This window comes from Narcine bancroftii, chromosome 1 (assembly GCF_036971445.1).
Source record: "Narcine bancroftii isolate sNarBan1 chromosome 1, sNarBan1.hap1, whole genome shotgun sequence".
NCBI lineage: Eukaryota > Metazoa > Chordata > Chondrichthyes > Torpediniformes > Narcinidae > Narcine > Narcine bancroftii.
The window spans coordinates 101,617,909-101,639,333 of NC_091469.1; the positions used below are offsets into that span (position 1 = coordinate 101,617,909).

At 44.6% G+C, this 21,425-nt stretch overlaps 1 protein-coding gene across 1 annotated transcript in view; it reads right to left on the minus strand.

Moving 5' to 3' along the window:
• Positions 1-21,202, minus strand: part of LOC138761745 (uncharacterized) — a 186,074-nt gene extending 164,872 nt beyond the window's left edge. The window contains exons 1-2 of the mRNA XM_069934429.1: positions 19,734-21,202; positions 13,369-13,457 (exon numbers count right to left, since the gene is read on the minus strand). The gene's annotated coding sequence lies outside the window, so the exon portion shown is untranslated. The remainder of the gene's footprint in view (positions 1-13,368; positions 13,458-19,733) is intronic.
• Between the last annotated feature and the right edge of the window lie 223 nt (positions 21,203-21,425).

Here is a 21,425-nt window from a genome sequence, read left to right on the forward strand (position 1 = left end):
ATTAAAGGAGATGTCCATCATGGAGTGGGTGAGTTGGTGAGGGTTGTTCTGATCCAGCACCGCCAAAGCTAGGGTTGGTCCGTGCTGACTTGCAGTCTGGGGGCATAATGGTGGCCCCCATGCAGCAGCATGGGTCTCCCCGGAAGTTGGCGGCATCCAAGATAGCAGCCCCATGTTGCAACCCAGTCATCTCCAGAAGATGCCGGTGTCCAAGATGGCGGCTGCATGCCACCCACATGGTGGCACTAGGGCTGGAGTGCTGTGATTGGCAAACTCTTGCGTAGTGGCCCTTCTTCCTGCACTTGGAGCACGTCACATCTCTCACTGAGCAGCGCTTTCGGGGGTGTTTTGGCTGGCCGCAGAAGTCATATTTTGGGTGCTCCTGGGAGGCAGCGGCTGTGGTGGGCTCTTTAATTGGGTACAGTAGTGGGCCAGTGGCCTGTAGACCTGTGTCCCAGGATGGTGACCCTGTGTGGGCCTGTTCACAGAGTATGCTTCCACGTTGCGGAGTGCGATCTCCAGAAACTTCACAAGATCAATCGCCCCTTTTAAGTCCAATATACTCTGTTCAAGTAACCTCTGGCACACATATTCAGACCTAATGTCTGAAAAATAGGTGTCCCAGATCATATCTTTCATGTTTTGGGCAGCAGATACTGCCTGAAAGTTACATGCCCGCATGACTCCCAGCAGGGCCTGAAGGAACTCATTGCCTGATTCATCCAGTCGCTGTCTGCAGGTGGCCAGCATATGCCTGGCATATACCTCATTAACCTTTTCCCTGTATTGTGCCTTGAGTACATCCATTGCTTCCATGTATGTGGTGGCATCCCTGATCACTGGGAACACTCGGGATCCATACTGGGAGAAGAGACTATGCAATCTGCTTGCATCAGTGGCCACAATGCCGACTGAGTTTTTTAGGAAGACCTCAAAACAGCGTAACCAGAGTTCAAAGCTGTCTGAGGCATCATGAGGGTCGATATCCATCTTGTCGGGTTTCAGGAGTTGGTTCATTATTAGTGATGAAAACAAAAGAATTGTGAATAATATTGACACGCATTAAATAACTCAAGAGGTTGAGACTGAGTCACCGATCTACAGGCTTTTATTCACAGTGGAGAGAGACCTTATCCTGTGCCATGACTTGGGCTGGGCTTTCTGGGGAAGGGTCAAGCTATTAGAAGCTTTATACAAGGTCAAAGAGGGAGGGGCCTCAGGTACAGTCACAGAATGGGTTGGAACCAAGTAATCAGGAATTCAGCAGTTCACTACATTTACATTTGTTCTGCCTCCCTCCTTCCCTCTGTTCTGGCTACCCCCCCCCCCACACACACACACCCCTGTTCTGTATCCCTCCCCCCTCACCCCCTGTTCTGGCTTCGTCCACCCCATCTCCTTCCCGTTCTGTCTCCCCCCCCCACTTTGTTTTTTCTGACATTCCCCCCCCAACCCCCCTGTTCTAGCGTCCCTCCCCCTCCTCTCTGTTCTGGCTTCCCTCACCCCCTCCCTTCTTTTCTGCCTCCTTTCTATTCTGTTCTGTCCCCCTCCCCTCTGTTGTTCCCCTCACCTCTGTTCTGGCTCCCCCACTCTGTTCTGGCCCCCTTCCCCTCTGTTCTTCCTCCCCTCTGTTCTGTCCCCGCCTCTTTTCTGTTCTGCCCACCCTTCCCTCTGTTCTGGCTTCCCTTCCCCCCACCCCAACTGTTCTGGCATCCCTCCCTCCCCCTCTGTTCTGGCTTCCTCCTCCCCTCTGTTCTGATCCCCCACACTCTGTTTTGCCTCCCCTCTGTTCTTCCCCCCTCCACTCTGTTCTGGCTTCCCCTCCCCACTGTTCTGGCTTCCCTCCCTTCCCCTCTGTTCAGGCTCCCCCTCCCTCTTTTGCAGCTCCCCCCCTCTGATCTGGCTTCCCCCCTCTCCTCTATTCTGCCCCTTCCCCTCATTTCGACCCCACCTCTGTTCTGGCCTACCTTCAAAGCCTGCCACTATCACACAGTACTCATTGCTGATCATGCCATAACTACACGCCTGTGCAGAGCTGTGCTAAACATTCCCCTGTCTGTGGGACCACCGCACAAGTGCCTGCCAGTCCTGGTACTCAAGTCCAACGCCCCATGCACCAAAGAATAAAAAGAGAATAATGACAAGCTGATCTTTGGGTTTGTCCTAAGTTGAACAGTCTGAAGCCCATTGTGGTAGATTTTCCTACGGTCTTTTATACATTGAGCATCTATGTGCTTTATTCCCTCTATGATTTCACTGCCCTGCGAGAATGTAATATGTCACTCTTATCGTCACCACTGGAGGAGGGACCCCCTTAAAATGCCGGGTTCCTGATGAACCAGGTAAGTCACGGTGCAGTGGGAAAGACTCATTAAGTGCAGCATGTCCAGTAAGTTTACGCAATTCCTAGGAGGGTTGGCAGTTTGAAAGGGGCTAATAATATTTCTAGGAATAGTACCTACTAAAATAGAACCTGTTAAAAGTATGGAAAATCCTTAAAGATTATCAGCTCTAACCCACTGAGATAATGTTCCTATTGTCTTTGCCGAATGGATCTATCCTGTCTTCTGCCAATTCCTAATAACTTTTTTAGTTTTCAGCACTTAACTGGTTTGTGTCACATTTTAATATAATGATACAAGTAGATTTCTACCTTTCTTGACACTGGCCTTAGAAGTAAATACCTGAGAGCTACTGGACACTACTTGGATTAAAGTGCTTAGTCATTAACAGAGTGTTGTAATGTATTATCCAAAACCTGTCAAAATGTTAGATTTAATACACACAAAGGAATTCCTAGAAGTATAGTAAAGAACAGATATGATGGAGCTTGGCAACAATTGAAAGAGCAATTGAAGAGGATTTTCTACTGTAGGTTACAACTATATGGAGTAAAGGTTAAAGACTGTTAGGAAGGAGGTTCAGAGAACACAAATTTAATGGTTGAACAAGTTCCATCAATTGAAGGTAAAAAGAATGGCTGATGCAGAGTAGAATAGTCTCCATGGGATGAAGGATCTGGGTGAATAATAAAGATTGAAGGGGGAAAAAAAATCAATCTGCTTGAAGAAATCATTGGGGAGCAGTGGGGAAAAGGAATCTTCAACATTTGGGTCCAAACCTATCAGCAAGATGAGAAGGAGTGGGTGGGAGGGTGAGTCAGTAGGGGCTTGGTGAACCAGAGAGGAGTAGAGGTTTACAAACAGATGGAGAGGGAGAGGGGCGAAGTTCGGAGGCATGATTTATAGTATGTGTGTGTGTGTGTGTGAGAGAGAGAGAGAGAGAGAGGGGCCCTGAGAATTTTATGAGGCCTGGGACTTGCTGGCACTTTGCAGAGAGGGTGAAACACTCTTTTATGAAGAGAGTGTGAGGGGGTAGAGGAAAGAGAACAGAGTGAGAAATGGGGGTGCAGGAGAAGTAGGGAGGGGGGAGAGAGAGAGAGAGAGAGGGGGGAAGAGTGTGGAAGAGAGGGAGGGGGAGAGAAAAGATGAGCAAGGGAGCATTACAATAGATGATGGACATAGCTGATATAGATTGATGAGTGGGAACAAAGGCTACTAATGCAGGAATCTGCTACAAAGAAGATTATAATGGTGGTAATGGCAACTAGTAGGGGAGCGGTGAACACGTGTGTGTCAAAAACATGGAAATCAGAGATGGTCAAGAGATTAATTTCTATTTTCTCACTTTATCTGAAACAATGGGAGACAAACACGCAAAGTGCACCTGACCCCTTGATTTTCTGCTAGTCATGGTTGGTATACGGAATGCAGCCCCAATCATTATATAGTGAGGTGTCTGTCCCTTACAATTGCAGATAAATTATTTATTTTATTTTTCCTCATTTCACTTCACCATTGCAGGTCATTCAGTCCAAGATGTCTGTACCACCTCCCTACCAGAAAAAAACTAGCTCGTTCAACCTACCCTCCACCCTTTCTCTGTGATATTGCAAATTTTTCCTCAACCTTTCTACTCATTCAAACATCTCCTGAAATTCATAATGGAACTTGCCTCCACTATGTCTGCAGACTGTGCAGTCCAGAAGTGTTTTCACTGGAGTGTGGATTGTGTGATAAGTGAAATTGTTCAGCTCCATTTCCAGCTGGTGGAGGGTGCTTTGATTGGCTGAATATTTAAGACAGTGATTACGAAGAGCTTTTGTCATGTTACATTTTGGGCAGTGGTAAAGTTCACACACACAGACTGTATCTGAAGTCCAGATATACTGGGAGTTCCAATATAGGCCTAACAAAAAAAGGAACACTCCATCTTAACTCACCTGGAAAAAAAACCTCATACACCAGACTGCTGTTCATTGACTTCAGCTCACCATTTCATACAATCATTCCTCAGTAGCTGATAGAGAAGCTGTCCTCGCAGGGACTCAACACCCTTTTCTATAACTGAGTTCTGGACTTCCTAATGGAAAGAGCACACTCTGTCCAGATTGGCACCAGAATGTCAAAAACCATCATGGTGAGCACTGGTGCACCTCAGGGCTGTGTGCTCAGCCCACTCCTGTTTATGCTACTGACCCACAGCTGCAGCACCAGCTCCAACAGAGTCATTAAGTTTGCAGATGACACAACGGTAGTTGGTCTCATCAGCAACAACGATGAATTGCAATACACAGAAGAGGTAGAAAATCTTGTGAAATTGTGCAAGAATAACAACCTGAGTCTCCACATGGATAAAAGGGATGATAGTGTACTTCAGAAAGACCAGGGATAACCACCATCCATTACAGATTAATAGCTTGGCAGTGAACAGAGTAAAGACCATCCAGTTTATCAGAGTCCACTTAAGAAGTTACCTATCCTAGTATCCTGGACACAAAACATCTCCTTATTTATTCTTATTTTTATTCCTTCTTTCTCCCTTTCTTTTCTTCTATTCTAACACTTAACTATGTACTTTCTTTTCTTTCTTCTTTTCTTGGACTGTAGGGGGTGGGTGGAGGGGGTGCTGGGGTATTATCATCATGTATTTAATACTCAATATATTATTACTCTTGTATTATGAAGTATATTTGAATGCATGTATAGTTAAAATTTTTAAATAAAATATTCCAAAAAAAGGCTGTGGTGGGCAAGGCTACTGGCCGTCATCCTGTCAACTTTCTACAGGTGCTTGCAAAATTGGAAGACCCCTATTACCCTGCGCTCAGCATCTTCCAGCTACTCCTGTCAGGAAAGAGATACAGGAATATCAGAGCCATCAAGCTGAGAAATAGCTTCTTCCCACGGGCAGTGAGACCACTGAATAACTGATTATCTGCTCATACAAACCCCCCTGAGTCTCTACTATTCATTTAACAACATTTATTTATATATATATATGTATATGTATAAAAAACAATACTGCATATGTATCATTTGACTGTATGTGTTTATGTCTGTATGTGTTTGCATGTTTTTCCACCAAGAATTGGAGAACACAGTTTCATCAGTATGTATATGTACAATAGGATGATAATGGACTTGCACAACACATATTCCCAAATCACAGTTGTGTGATATGGATGGAGGTGCAGGGGAAGGGGTTGGTACAGGTAAGCGGGGTGGGAGGGGAGGAAGTGGTGGAGTTCCGAAGCATCTGGTATATTTATCTTCCCAAATTGCAGAGATCAGATGTTGGGATGCATTACTGCTGAGGTCTTGGTGAGTTCCTACAGTTCTTGCAGGTAATTCCCTCATGCCCGAAAAAGCCTTAGGGTGGAGCAATGCACCCTGTAAAATGGTCTGAGTTGTTCTGAATGATGAGGAGCACCTTGCCTGTTTCTGGAGCTGCGTTCATCCAAGTAAGTAAAGACTATTTGTACCTTGTGGAGAGTGAAAAGCCTTTAGGATACCCATCTTCAATATTTATATAGTTAATGCAGATTGTAACTGGTCAAGGTATTTCCAAATGATCGTCCTGGTGATAATTGTAATAAAACTGTCTCTTGACAATCACAGAAATGTTTCAACACATCAATTTGGTTAATTGTATCCATGCGAGTTGAAAGAGAGCCAACCATTCTAATCCCACTTTCCAGATTTTCCTTCACGTCAAGTGTATGTAAGGAGAGTTTCTGCTTTGACTACCCTTTCAGCTAGTGTGTCCCAGAACCCGTGTTACACTCGGGATAAAAGACATTTACTTCATTTAACATCTAATCTTTCTACCAATTACTTTCATTGTATAGCAGTTGGCTTTTGACCCCTTTACTAAGAAAAGCAAGTCCTTCCCATTTCAAGTTTAAATTATTGTCAAATATATCAAAAATGCATCAATAGATGTTGTTTTGCAAGCAGACGTGGACATTTCATATATAGCACCTGTCCTGGACACATACAAGAGTACAGTTACAGAGAGATCAGTTGGTGTGGAGCAAAGGAAACAGGGGTTTATAAAAGTGAATCATGAGTTCCATTCCCTTGAATTCTCTGCTTCTATTTATAAAGCTCAGCGTGAGCATCTAAATATTGTGCTCAATCTGCCTGCCATTGTCAATGTACTATAAATATATACCACAAAACGCTGTGTTTCTGTACCCTTTTGGGATTGCACCCTTGTCCTGGGTAAACTTGTACCTCTCACTTTGTTCGTTTTAGATTGGTCACAGTGTTTCAGCTACCGAAAGAAAATAGACACACACACCGAGAGCAGTTCAGTTTATACAAATGTTTATTACAAATTCAAAAGCTGATTTCAAACTACAATATGCTAGCCCTTCCCAACTATATTTATCAATGCCTGGACTGGTCCCAACAGCCGAAGCGAAGCAACGATCGCACACTTGTAGTAGGTTGTCAGTGCGCCGGTAGCAGCTTCTCCACCTCCCGTGACCGGGACGTCTAGAAGTTCTTCTTCTTGCTGAGAGATGTTGCCACCTCTCGGAGAGTCTCCCACTTCAGCAGCGGGACCATGGCTTATATTACCCAAAAACTGCTTATCCAAGCACCTATTCCCAGCACAGCAAGAAAGGTAAGCGAGCAAGCTAGCATGCTAGGCTTCTATCGAATAATGTAATTTTCAGCTTATCACTTTGAATACAATGGTTTATTTTGCATCAAGGCTAGACCTCTGACAGTCTGTGACCAAAACAAACAGGAAGATTATAAGTTCTTGGTACACAGATGTCCTTTCCTCAGATAACAGCATCTCTGGCCCCTCGGTGGAATTTAGCTTATGTCTGCTGATTCTAAAACACAAGGAGGTTCTCAGCCTTCCAGAAGCAAAGGATGCAAAAGTAAAAAACAGTTTAAATCTTCCATTACAACCCTATGGTTTATAATGACCCATTGTTTCTTCCTTCCAGCATGTAACAGACACATAGTTCAGCATTAAATTTCATCTGTTGCCCATATTCCACAGGCTGGTCTGTATCGTTTTGAAGTCTATATTATCCATGTCACACTTCCCAAGTTCTGAGCCCCTGCAAACATGGAAATTATGCTACTGTATTTACTTCAAGGTCCAAATCATTAATATATTTAAAGTGGCTGTTGTGCCAAATCCTGAGGTACTACAGAGAGCCTGTTCATCACACTGTATATTGTGGGCTCCACTGATGTTATTCATATAAATGAGATTGGCTTGGTTTAAACAGTCGATATTTACTTATTTACCTTGGTAAACCTCCCTGGCCACTTTTGGAAATAAGGTTCTTACATTGTTGGCAGTAAACATTACATTTTCAGGTAGTTCTGAGCAAGGTGAGAGGGAGGTCAAAGACGTCTGTCCAGGTACAATGTGTAGCATTTAACTCCATGCAGTCGAAATCTTTGCTGCATCATAGATGCACGCACACACATTCATACAGTCGCTAAGTGAACAGAATAATATGATGGGGACTCAGCAAGGGTGGCAGCCAAGACTAAGATGCCCATCTAGTGCTGAGGGAGAATCGCCTTATGTTCATAGTCATACAGCATAGAACAGGCCCTTTGGCCCAATCTGTCTATGCTGACCAAGTTGGCATTCTAGGCTAGTCCCATTTTCCAACATTTGCTCCATATACTGTAGCTTTTAATGTATAGCACATACACACAAACCTAGAAAGTAGCAGCAGGAGTTGAACAGAACAGCACAGAAACAGGCCCTTTAGTCTGAACTATTATTCTGCCTAGACCCACTGACCTGCACCTGGACCATAGCCTTCCATACTCTTCCCATACCTGGACCATAGCCTTCCATACCCTTCCCATACCTGGACCATAGCCTTCCATACCCTTCCCATACCTGGACCATAGCCTTCCATACCCTTCCCATACCTGGACCATAGCCTTCCATATCCTTCCCATACCTGGACCATAGCCTTCCATACCCTTCCCATACCTGGACCATAGCCTTCCATACCCTTCCCATACCTGGACCATAGCCTTCCATACCCTTCCCATACCTGGGCCATAGCCTTCCATACCCTTCCCATACCTGGACCATAGCCTTCCATACCCTTCCCATACCTGGACCATAGCCTTCCATACCCTTCCCATACCTGGACCATAGCCTTCCATACCCTTCCCATACCTGGACCATAGCCTTCCATACCCTTCCCATACAAGTACCGCTCCAATTTTTTTCTTAAATGTCAAAATCAAGCACACATACACCACTTCACCTGGCAGCTCTTTCCACACTCTCATTTCTCTATGTGAGAAGATATTCCCCCTAAAAAAATCTCACCATCCATCCATAACCTGTGATTTCTCATTCTTGTCTCACCTAACAGCTCAATGGGAAAAGCCCACTTGCATTTACTCTATCTATATCCCTCATAATTTTGTATACCTCCATCAAATCTCACCTCATTCACTAATGCTCCAGCAAATGAAGTGATAACCTGCTTAACCTTTCCCTGTAACCCAGTTTCTCAAGTTCTGGAAACATCCAGTCCTCAAGGCTGCTCCATAAGAACCATAAAACATTACAGCACAGAAACATGCCCTTCAGCCTTTCTAATCTGCCCCAAACTATTTTTCTGCCTAGTCCCACAGACCTGCACCCAGTCCATTGCCTTCCATACTTCTCCCATCCATGAATCTGTCAAACTTCTTAAATGTTAAAATTGAGCTCGTAGTCATCACTTCAGCTGGCACCTCGTTCATCACACTTACCACTTCGTGTGTGAAGTTGTTCCCCCTAATGTTCCTCCTAAACGTTTCCCCTTTCACCCTTAATCCATGTCCTCTATCTCACCCACCCTCAGTGGAAAAAGCCTATCTGCATTTACTCTGTCCATCCCCCTCATCATTTTAAATGCCTCATCCAATATTCCTTCATTCTTCTATGCTCCAGGGAATAAAGTCCTAACCTGTTTAACCTTTCCCTGTAATTCAGTTCCTAAATTCCGGGCAACTTCCAAGTAAATCTTCTCTGCACTCTTTCAATCTTATGATATCTTTCCTGTAGTTAGGTGATCAAAACTGCACATAATAATCCAAATTTGGCATCACCATTATCTGATACAACTTTACCATACCATCCCAACTCCTACACTCAAAACTCTTATTTATGAAAGCTAATATGCCAAAAGCTCTCTTCACAACCTGATCTGCCTGTGATGTCACTGTCATGGAATTATGAATCTGTATTCCCAGACCCCTCAATGCCCTATTATTTACAGTGTATGCTCTTTCTTGGTTTGTCCTTCCAAAATGCAATGCTCACACTTGTTTGCATTAAATTCCATCTGTCATTTTTCAGCCCATTTTTCCAACTGGTCCAGATCCCTCTGCAAGCTTTGAAAACCTTCCTCACTGTCCACAATGCCTCCAACCTTTGTCATCAGCAAACCTGCTGACCCAATTTACCACATTATCATCCAGATCATTGATAGAGATGACAAACGACAATGGTCCCAGCACTGATCCCTGAGGCACACAACTAGTCACAGGCCTCCAGTCTGAGAAGCAATTATCCACCACCACTCTCTGGCTTCTCCCATATAGCCAATGTCGAATCCAGTTGACTACCTCACCATGAAGCTTCTGAACCTTCCTGACTAACCACCCACATGAAACCTTATCAAAGGCCTTTCCTTCATCAAATTAGTAAAACACAAAAGTCTACAGATGCTATTATTGTAGTAAAAACACACTGAAATGCTGGAGGAACCCAAGCGGTCTTTTTAGCATCAAAAGTCAACATTTCAGGCCTGAGCCCTTCTTCAAGGATTCAATGAAGAAGGGTTCAGGCCCAAAACGTTGGCAATATATCTTTGTTTCCTATTGATACTGAAAAGACAAGTTGAGTTCCTCCAGCATTTTGGTGTGTTTTTACCTTCATTAACTTTCCTGGTAATCTCCTCTTGTGACAGAGTATATCGAGATGTTTGGGAGATAAATTTGGAAAGGTTTGTTAGAGCAGGTCACATACAAACACTTTAAAACACAGAATTTTTGCAGGAGCTTTTGCAAGAGTGCTCAGACTGTTATTTGCAAAAGGCAACAGATGTAACAACAGGCAGTAGCAGCTTTGCCTGGAAAACAGAATTTACCATCTGGAAGGTCATGTGATATTTGCAGGCAGAGAAGAGAAAAAAAGAGGCTTGGCTCTCAGAGAGGAGGGAGTGAGAGAGAGGAGAGAGACACAGACATTGGTTCCAGAGGGAGAAGCTGGCAAGCTTTGGAAGACAGCCTGGTCAAAGGAGAGGACTGGCTGTCTGGTGTTTACCTTGGAATAGGAGAAACAGAAAGGAACTCTGTGGTGACCTAAAAGAAAGAGGTTATCATCTGGTGAACCCTGAAAGGGGCAAGTTTCATTAGTGAGACACTGGAGTGGCCGATTAAAAAGGAATCAGTTGTGGATATCCTGGAACAAGAAAAACTCTCTCTTTGAAAACCAACAAGAACCCTTCTGAGTGGTAACCATTTACCTGTTAAGCACCAAAGCCTGGTGAACTTTATTAATGTTAACTTCTGTGGACAGTACAAGAATTGCCTGCAACCAGTGAGATTGGACTGTGAACCAAAGAACTTTGCTGAACTTACAAACACACATTACATACTCATGCGCTTAGAATTAGAAGGGGGTTAAATAGGTTAAGTAAGTCCATAGAGATAAGTTAAAGTTTGATTCTATTTTCATGTTCAAAGATAATTAAAAGCAACTTTTGTTTAAGTTACTCTTTGTCATGGTGAATATCTATTGCTGCTGGGTTTGGGGGTCCTCTGGACTCACAACACTCTAAAAACTCTATCATGGAAGTTTAGAGACCATGTGCTGGGTTCAGGATAGGTTTGTCCCACTGGGACAAGGAAAAGATGGTAGGAAAAGGGAACTGTAGCTGACAAAAGTCGTGGTGAGGTAATTAGTCAAGAAGAAGGAAGCATATGTTAGATATAGGAAGCAGGTAGCAGGAAGGCCTCATGAGAAGCATATAGTTGCCAGGAAGGAGCTTAAGAAACGATTTAGGAGAGCTTGAAGGGGGCATGAGAAGGCCTTGGCATGTAGGATTAAGGAGAACTCCAAGGCATTCTATGTGTATGTGATGAACAGAAGGATTACGAGAATGGGGGTGGGGCTGCTGAAGGATAAAGGAGGCAACATATGCCTGGAGGTGGAGGATGCTGGGGAGGTCTTTAATGAATACTTTGGTTCAGTATTCACAAAAGAAAAGGCACTTGATCAGGGTGAGGTCAGAATAGAACAGGTCTGTGTGCTAGACAATGTGGACGGACGCAATATATCCCAGGTTGCTGCGGGAAGTGAAAGAAGAGATAGCTGGGCAGTAGCGATGATCTTTGAACCCTCTTTGGTCACAGGGGACATGCCAGAGGATTGGTGGAAAGGGTTCTTTGGAGTCACTATCTCGGAGGTTCTTTCTTAGATCCAACACACTAATAACATCGTGAAGAAAGCACAACAACACATCTACTTCCTCAGGAGTTTCGGAGGTTTGGCATGACATCAAAATCCCTGGAAAATTTCTACAGATGTGTGGTGCAAAGTGTGATGACCAGCTGCCTCACGGTCTGGTATGGGAACACCAACACCCCTGAGCATCAAGCATCCCCACTATTGAGTTGATCTACAGGGAGCATTGGCATCGGAGAGCAGCAGCAATCATCAAATGCCCTCACCACCCATCACATGCTCTATTCTCACTGCTGCAATCAGTAAAGAGGTATTGGTGCCATAAGACTCATACCAGCAGGTTCAGGAACAGGTGCTACCCCTCTACAAACTCAATCAGGGACTAATTTAAGGACACTTTCTTGTGCGCTTTATTGATTTTCTTTGCTTTCCCTCTATTAGGGCTCTTCTCATCATATAGCACAGTCAGTTTGTTTGCATTCACTATCTGTTTGCAGTTCTTTTGATTGTTTACATGTTTATGCTGTGTGCAGTTAATTTTTTGCACTGCCAATTAGTGGTGATTCTACCGCACCCACAGGAAAGAGGAATCTCAGAGTTGTATGTGATGTCATGTATGTACTCTGATAATAAATCTGAAATCTGGAGGAGCTGTGGATAAAGCTGAAGGTTGCTGAAGATACTGGAGGATATAGACATGATGCAGAGTTGGGCAAAAAAGTGGTAGATGGAGTTCAATCCAGATAAGTGTGAGGTGATGCATTTTGGAAGGACAAACCAGAAGGCTGAGTACAGGGTTAATGGTTGGTTACTTAAGAATGTGGATGAACAAAGTGACCTTGTGGTTCAAATCCATACATCTCTCAGGGTGCTGTACAGGTTGGTAGGATTGTTAAGAAGGCCTATGATGGGGTTCATTAATAGGGGGATTGCGTTTAGGAGTAGAGAGGTCATGTTGCAACTCTACAAATCTTTGGTGAGACCACATTTAGAGTATTATGTCAGTTCTGATCACCTCATGATAGGAAGGATGTGGAAGGCATGGAGAGGGTGCAGAGGAGATTTACTAGGATGTTGCCTAGATTGGAAAACAAGTTTTATAAGGAAAGGTTGGCAGAGCTGTGACTTTTCTCTTTGGAGTGTAGAAGGATGAGAAGAGCCATAATAGAGGTCTACAAGATTATGAAAGGCATAGATAGGGTGGACAGCCAGCGTCTGCTTTCCAGGGCAAGAATAGAAAACACCAGAGGACATAAGCACAAAGTTAGGGGAGGTAAGGTTAGGGGATACATCAGGGGTGAGTTAATTTTCACAGAGAGTTGTGGGTGCCTGGAATGTCTTGCCTGGGATGGTGGTGGAGGATGAAACAGTAGGGGCATTTAAGAGACTCTTAGACAGGCACATAGATGAAGGAAAATTAGAGGGTTATGGGGTAGGGTGGGTTTAGTACTAAGGATATATAGGTCAGCACCACATCGATGGTCAAAGGGCCTGTACTATGCTATAGTATTCTATGTTCTATGGCTGATCTGCTTACAACCTTATTTCAGCAATCCTGTTTACCTGTGATAATCTTTTACCTCCTTGTTTGTCAAGAATCAAAGACCCAATTTCCACTGTCTTTGAGGAAGAGAGTTCAAAACATTCGAGGCCTTCGGAGAGAAAAAAAAAATTGCTAATCACAATCTGAAATCAATGACCTCCTACTTTTATATCAGTGAATCCTACTTTAGATTCTGCCACAAGAGGAAACAAGTTTTTCACATCCACCTCAGGATCACACATGTCCCATTCTAGTCACATCTCATTCTTTTAAATTCCAAAGGATACAAACCTTGCCTGTCTGACTTTTTCCTCACAAGTCAACCTGCTGATTCGAGGTATTGGTCTGATCAGCCTTCAAATAATTGATTCAAATGTTGGTAAAAAGAAATCTAAACCATTTCCTCATTTCTATTTCAAAACTGCTCTGCATTTCCTGGTTTAATCATCTGATTTTCCCCCACCCCCCACCATCAATTACACAATATTTATCATTCCCATGACACCTGATTTGCTGCTGTACTCATGGCAACAAGAAACCAAAATACAAGCCACACCCTGGTAGCAGTTTGTACCAAACTGGACCAGGCCCTATTCAAGTGAGTGTCAAACTGAATCAGGTCAGGTCTGTGGAACAACCAAACTCAAGGCAAGTCAAAGTGTCCAACAGTCCCCATCTGGATCACAGTGAACCAGGGCTAGTTCTATAGAGCATCAAACTGACCTAGGCCAAGACTTTACTATGGTCAGTTCTTTGTCCAGCCTGTATGAATCATTACCTCACCACCTTGCCTCTCCTTCCCTCTATCTGGGATCTGCTAATCAACTGCCTCTGTCCATCATCCTTCACCCCTCCCTGGTCTACCAATCCCCCACTGGCCCCAGGCCTATCCCTCCCACTCTGTCCTCATTATATCAGCTCTCTCTCCTCCACACACTCAGTCCTGATGAAGGGCTCCGGCCTGCAACATTGACATTTTTTTTTCTCACACTGATGCTGCTCGACCTACTGAGTTCCTCCAGGAGATTGTATACTGCTCCTGGAAAGGACCAGTGGCATAGCTGGAAGGGAGGGAGAGGTGGGTGATGGGGGGGTGTGGCAGGAAGATCAAACACTTCCCCCAAGCACATTTTTCGAAAGTGGTGCTTTCCCCCTTTCCCACCTCTAACCCCACTCCCCCCAGTGGGCAGGACAGGCCCCAACTGTGCACCAAACTTCAAGTCAATTTGATAGGTTACTAAGCTTGTAACTCAGAGGTTTGGTTTCACAAAATGGAAACATGAGTTCATATCTGTGAAATTTAGCTTTTGTTATTTAAATAATCTGGATCATTAAAAAATCTGGAAAACTGAAACATACCAGCCTCTAGGGGTTTGACAAGGTAAATGCAGTAAGGATATTTCCCCTCTCAGAGAATTATCCAGAGGAGACGTGGCTTCAGAAATAATTTAGTGAGGAGGAGGAATCTATCTGAGATAATTATGAATCTGTAATTCTTTGCCCTGGAGAGCTGAAGAGGCTGTCATTGAATTTATTCAAGGCAGAAAGTAAGAAGGCTTGATCTATAAAGCAGGTGGTGTTCATGCCAGGAATCAGCAGTTAACTTGTTAGATGGTGGAGCAGACTGAAGGGGCTGATAGACTTTCTCCTGGTTGAGTTATTCCTTAAAAATCTCCTGTCTTTTGCTGGTCTGGCTAAGATCTATACCTACTTATTTAGTTCATCCTCAACTACTCTCTGAAATGGCTGCTCAAGCTAGTTATACAATTCAAAGGTAATTAAAGATAGACAATAAAAGGTAGTCTATTTCCATGAGTAACTTAAAAAATTATTCTTTAAATATACCCTCTTGATCATTGTTAGTAACATGCCAGAGATGCTAGAACAACAGTCAGCCACGATGCAGACCCAGAGAGATTGGGGAGTAGAGACACAGCGCTCTTCCACTGGGTCCTAATGTCTGGTTCTGCTGCCAACGACTCTGTACAGGCTTTAAATGGCTTGGTAATGTAGCCAATGGTGCTTTTATTTTGGATTGCCAATAGTTTGAACTGAACTGCAGTCTTGTGAGGCTGTAAAGGCTATGGAAGAACTGGAGGCGAATCCATGAACACTTAGTGACACAGAAAGGATCCTCTTTTACTTCTCTTTGACTGACTGTAAGGGGTGCTGGGCATCCTTTCTGCCTATGGTAGTCTAAAGGAAATGTCATGAAAACATTACATAAATAAATAAATAATATCTGAACATCACCAAAGATCCACTGGAAATTTTGGAGGTTCTCCCTGTTGCACATAACTCATGCATTGTCCATAACTTCATTTATAAACAATACTGCCATTACAGAGGCCACTTCATGTGTTCCTCATTCAGTGCAGGCAAACTGGTCTTCTATTTCATAATGAGGGTACTGGCAATTCTGCAAGCAACATTCATTCGATTAAAGATTGCTTTGCACTGACATGTACATGAATAAGATTCCTTATTCTTACAGTCTCTTGGGATTGAGGATAATATTTCCCTACAATTCCCTATGTTCTAAAGTGGATAATCAAGCCAATATGGGATCCTCAGACTCTTCCACAAATGGGGCAGAAGGTGTCAGACAAGGTCTCAGAGTTCTCAACACCATTCCAAATGCTCCTTTTGGCCAGAGTTAGTGGAATCACTGCATTTCTTCAAGAAGTATTTGAACAAATCGTTGAATCTTTGTCTGTCTGGTAGGCTCTCCACACGAAAGAATAAACAAGGTGTTTCTGTTTCCTCAAACACATCTTCTATTTTGGGCTTTGTCATGAGCTTGGTAATGACATGAGCTGCTCAAAGTAACTGAATGAATATAGCAATGGCTTACGAGAGGAAGCTGATGTCAATACACTCATCCCAGTGAATATTGGCATTGGCATTGTATTTCAAATACCTGGGATGCCAGCAGAAGGTAGCCCAGGGCTTAGATACAAAAAGCAAGGCAAAGATCACTGCTGTATAGTAGACCACATTATATACCAGATCTAAGGTTTTAATTTTCAAATACCCTTTTCCTTAATCAACTAAAGTCTACTAGATCATGTACAGCACTAGCAAAGAAGTCATACCTTATGCTAGGTTCGGTTTACTAGATAGACTGTCTATAGTGTACCTGGAAGTCAGCCTGAAGAAAACTGAGGTCCTCCATCAGCCAGCTCCCCACCATGACTACCAGCCCCCCCACATCTCCATCGGGCACACAAAACTCAAAACGGTCAACCAGTTTACCTATTTCGGCTGCACCATTTCATCAGATGCAAGGATCGACAATGAGATAGACAACAGACTCGCCAAGGCAAATAGCGCCTTTGGAAGACTACACAAAAGAGTCTGGAAAAACAACCAACTGAAAAACCTCACAAAGATAAGCGTATACAGAGCCGTTGTCATACGCACACTCCTGTTCGGCTCCGAATCATGGGTCCTCTACCGGCATCACCTACGGCTCCTAGAACGCTTCCACCAGCGTTGTCTCCGCTCCATCCTCAACATCCATTGGAGCGCTTTCATCCCTAACGTCGAAGTACTCGAGATGGCAGAGGTCGACAGCATCGAGTCCACGCTGCTGAAGATCCAGCTGCGCTGGGTGGGTCACGTCTCCAGAATGGAGGACCATCGCCTTCCCAAGATCGTGTTAATATGGCGAGCTCTCCACTGGCCACCGTGACAGAGGTGCACCAAAGAAAAGGTACAAGGACTGCCTAAAGAAATCTCTTGGTGCCTGCCACATTGACCACCGCCAGTGGGCTGATATCGCCTCAAACCGTGCATCTTGGCGCCTCACAGTTTGGCGGGCAGCAACCTCCTTTGAAGAAGACCGCAGAGCCCACCTCACTGACAAAAGGCAAAGGAGGAAAAACCCAACACCCAACCCCAATCAACCAATTTTCCCCTGCAGCCGCTGCAACCGTGTCTGCCTGTCCCGCATCGGACTTGTCAGCCACAAATGAGCCTGCAGCTGACGTGGACTTTTACCCCCTCCATAAATCTTCGTCCGCGAGCCAAGCCAAAGAAAAAAAAAAGTGTACCTAAGAGTTTATTATGCCTTAGAATTGAGGTTAGTTTATCATCACCCAGACAGAACTCTGCACAAGCAAAAAATGGCCACTTTTTTTTTAAACTAGTCCCAATAATGTTTTGGACAATTGCCCATGTTATGGCCCAGTACTAACTTTATTGTTGCATGTTTCTTTGAGTTTTAGAGAAAACCTGCATTTATCTAGTTTTTTTTACAATGTCAGAGCATCCAAAAAAAAACTTAACATTCAGCAAACTATTCCTGAAGGGCAGACACAGTTTTTCTGCACCTAAATATGGCCACAAAAAAAATCACTTAATGTCTTACAAAAAGGAATGTGGTAATGACAAAATAGTTTACGATGGTAATGTTAGTTGTAAAATAAATATTGACCAAAATGTGAGGGAGAGTTCCCCTGGTTTGCTTCGGACATCTGTGAAAGATTATTTAACTAAATACATGTATCTGACAAATCAAAAATTTCCCCGGGCAGTCCCCATATCTCTAATATTCACTTGCATCCTATGCTCACTTTCTAGAATGGATCAAATTTAATTGTTCTTGCAGTTTAAAATTCTTAATTACTCCCAGTTGGTTGAAGAGCAGACAGAAAATATTCAGCAAGTCAGGCAGTATTTATGGAAAGAAAAACAGAGTTAATGTTTCAGGTTGAGGGCCTTTCTGACAAAACATTAACTTCCACAGATGCTGCCTGATTGGTTGAGTCTTTCCTACATTTTTTGCTTTTATATTAGATTTCCACGCATCTGCTGTTTACCGATTTTTGATTTGACTTTAATTTACTTTTTGTGTCTGAAGTTCAATAGACCCATAATTTGTTTTCTGAAAGAGGGAAATGCAATTTTTTTCATGTATAACTATAAACTTATCTTGTTAATATCTTTAATACTGAATTTGGAACAAAAACAAACTGAAAGGAACTCAGAAGATCAAGAAGCAGCGGTGATCACCTGATTCAGAGTCTATTCCAGAAATTCCTTTTCCCGACATCCCCACAGATGCCACTCGACCTGGTCCTGTTCTGAAGGAGACCCCGTCATTAGGAGCTGACCTGCACTTATCTCCAGCCACTGCCAGCCTGTCCTGGCTTTTGTTTAAGATTTGTGGTTCATTCAGACTGACAGCTTCAGTTAACATAACTGTACTCAGAGGCAATTAGGCAAATCTTTGACCTGCAAAGCTGATTTAAGAGAGGGAAATGGAGTCATAGAATTTGACAGAATGAAATCAGGTCCTTTAGCCCGGCTTGTCCATGCTGACCAAATACCTGCCTCAATCACTTCCTCTGGCAACATGATCTTTCTCTTCTCACCTTAAATATATGCCTTCTAGTTTTAGACTCTCTTACTCCAGGAAAAGGACTGAGCTTATTTATTTATCTATACTCCACCTAAATAAAATCATCCCTCAACCTAGGGTAAAAAAAAATCCAGACTATCTAGTCTCTCCTCATAACTCAAGCCCTCCAGCTCCATCCTTGTGAATCTTTCCTGCACCTTTTCCAGCTTAATTACATCCTTTAATAACTCATGGAGGAGAAGTGACTACAATATAGCAGGATTTGGGAATGAGGGCCAGGGGGAAAGGGCAGGAAGCTTCAGTGGTCAGGTCAGATGGTGGAAATGATTTTACTCTCCTACATGTAGCCTGCTCACCATCAGCCAAAAACTTTCAGGGTTAGTGTTAAAAGAGAGAAACACAAGAATGGCAGATGCTGGAATCTTGAGGAATCAAAGAGAGGCCAGAGGGACTCAGAATTCCTTAGCTCCTCTGCTTATTTGCATTGAAGTCAGGCATCTGACTGGATCAGATGTTTTTCAAATCTTGGCATTTGCAGGTACTTAGAAATGCTAAATATCTAGTCTGATGTAAAAATTATAATTCTTGCACACATTTTGGCTTAGTTCCAACTCTGGAGAGCTCCAAAGGTGGATATTTGTCCCTCAATTCGACCTTGAATGAAAATTTAACTGCTACAATCAGTAGTGAACTGTAGGATATCAGAAGTTAGTGAAAGACACCACCAGACGCATGCCAGCTTTCTTCCTTTTTACAACCCCAGGAAGACAGAATGAACCCCAGAAGGTGCAAACATCAAATCTTCAGTGCTGTAAAGCCCAAATTCCAGCGCTGGGTTGAACAAATCTAGCCTGTGCACTCGGACTCCAACCTCCGGGAGGGGAAAGAACTTTGTATTTACATCACTCACATCAACAGATGTGCCTCCGGTGTTGACGCTCCATACACTCCCCCCTTCTGGAGTGGACGCGGCGCCCCTCCCACCATACCCGCGACTAGTTTTGAAGCTGTGAAATTCACCTGCCCCGCTCACAGCGGCGTCTTCCCCACTGCTGCTGGGGCTCCCGGGCTCCTTTACACTGCAGCTGGAGTTGATCCGGTCGGACTGGGTGTGTGCCCTGAGTAAGAGCCAGTACAGATTCCTACTGATGAATCACTCGTATGGGAGCAAAGGGCAGCCAGCGATGGGCGTGCCCGTCACTCCGAAAGGTTTATGTCGCACCTGGAAATAGCTTGGCCACTTCAGCGGACGATTGGCAGGAATTGAGATCTACGGGGTAATGTGTTGAATCCTGCGGAAATCCCTTGGCCGTTCACAGCGGAGAAATCAAAACCACTACAGGTGATTGGCCCTTGCAACTGCGATGACTGCCGGCAGCAATTAGAATCTTCCCCGGGGAATGCCGGAGCTATGAGCGTACAAAACCCTTACTCGGGCGTGAACATCTCGGTCAAACCCTACTTCGCCAACGAGGGGTTTGAACACGACGGCGACACCGGACGTCCCGCCGATACCGAGCTGAAGGAGAAACTTCCTCGGCAGGGAGCGGAGTCGGCGCAGCACAACGGGACTGCGGCCAAGACGCGGCCGGTGACAGTTCCTAACCCCTACGGATCCGTCTACCGCTCAACGGCGCTCGGCTCCGGGCAGGCGGAGGACGAGGAGGGGGAGGTCGGGCGGGCTTGCCCGTGTCCTTGCTGTCGGCGCGGAGGCTGCTGCGCCTGTTGTGGCCACTGCCTCATCTCCTGAGCGGCGGGACGTGGCCTCCCTCCGGGAACCCGAGGCGGCCGGGAAGCCATTCGGTTCCAGTTTCGACCGGAGCAGGAGCCCGCAACAATCGCTGGGGCTGGAGCGGAGGCGAGTCGTTGCCTGGACAGTCTCAATGGACCCAGGAGCTCCCGGCTCTCCGATGAAGCGTCCGCCGCGGTACCCCGATTTCGGGGCTACTTTGGGGTTATTGGTGAACAGGACGGGCGGCCGCTCCCACTTCTCCAAACCGCCTCGTCTCAGCCTCGCTCGGAGTTGCCTGCAAGCTAATCCCGCCTGACATTTTCCCAGATCTACACGATCCCATTCATAGATGATTTGTAACTTTCTAACTGTGACTCTTCCAAGTTTGAACCGTGCCTTTTAGTGGCGCCGATGAAGTTGGGGAATAAACGTCCTTTGTCTTTGTACATGGAGGCAAGTCTTGGCTCACAATTCTGGTCAGTATTTTTGAAACCACCTAGAGCGAGGCCATTTGGCCTACCGAGTCCATGTTAGCTCTCGGCCCGGTTTTAAGAGACTTCTGCCCCCATCACTGTCAATGTTGGAACTGCCAACGCTGCAGGGCAGGTGCAGGAGATGGGACGCTTGTTCTGATCCCATGATTGACTACTCCTCTGTCTCCTGTAACCCCGTGGAATGAGCAAGCATTCGGAGCAGTGGAGTTGGGTAACTCGAACTGAAGTGACAAATGATGGATGGTTTCGACGATCGTGCTCTTGAATCCTGGAACTGAGATTAAAATGGAAACGCGAGTTCAAGGCTACAAGATCTTGGTCTCATAACTCCTGGGACTGGTTGAACTGACCACCCCCACCCCACTTCTCAGCCCAGTTCATTAGGAAGCAAACGAGGACTGGCTTCTCAGTGGCAGAAGCTGAGAGGTTGCTAAAAACGCCTTTAAACCTGAACCATGCTGGAAAGATACCACCTTGTCACCCTTA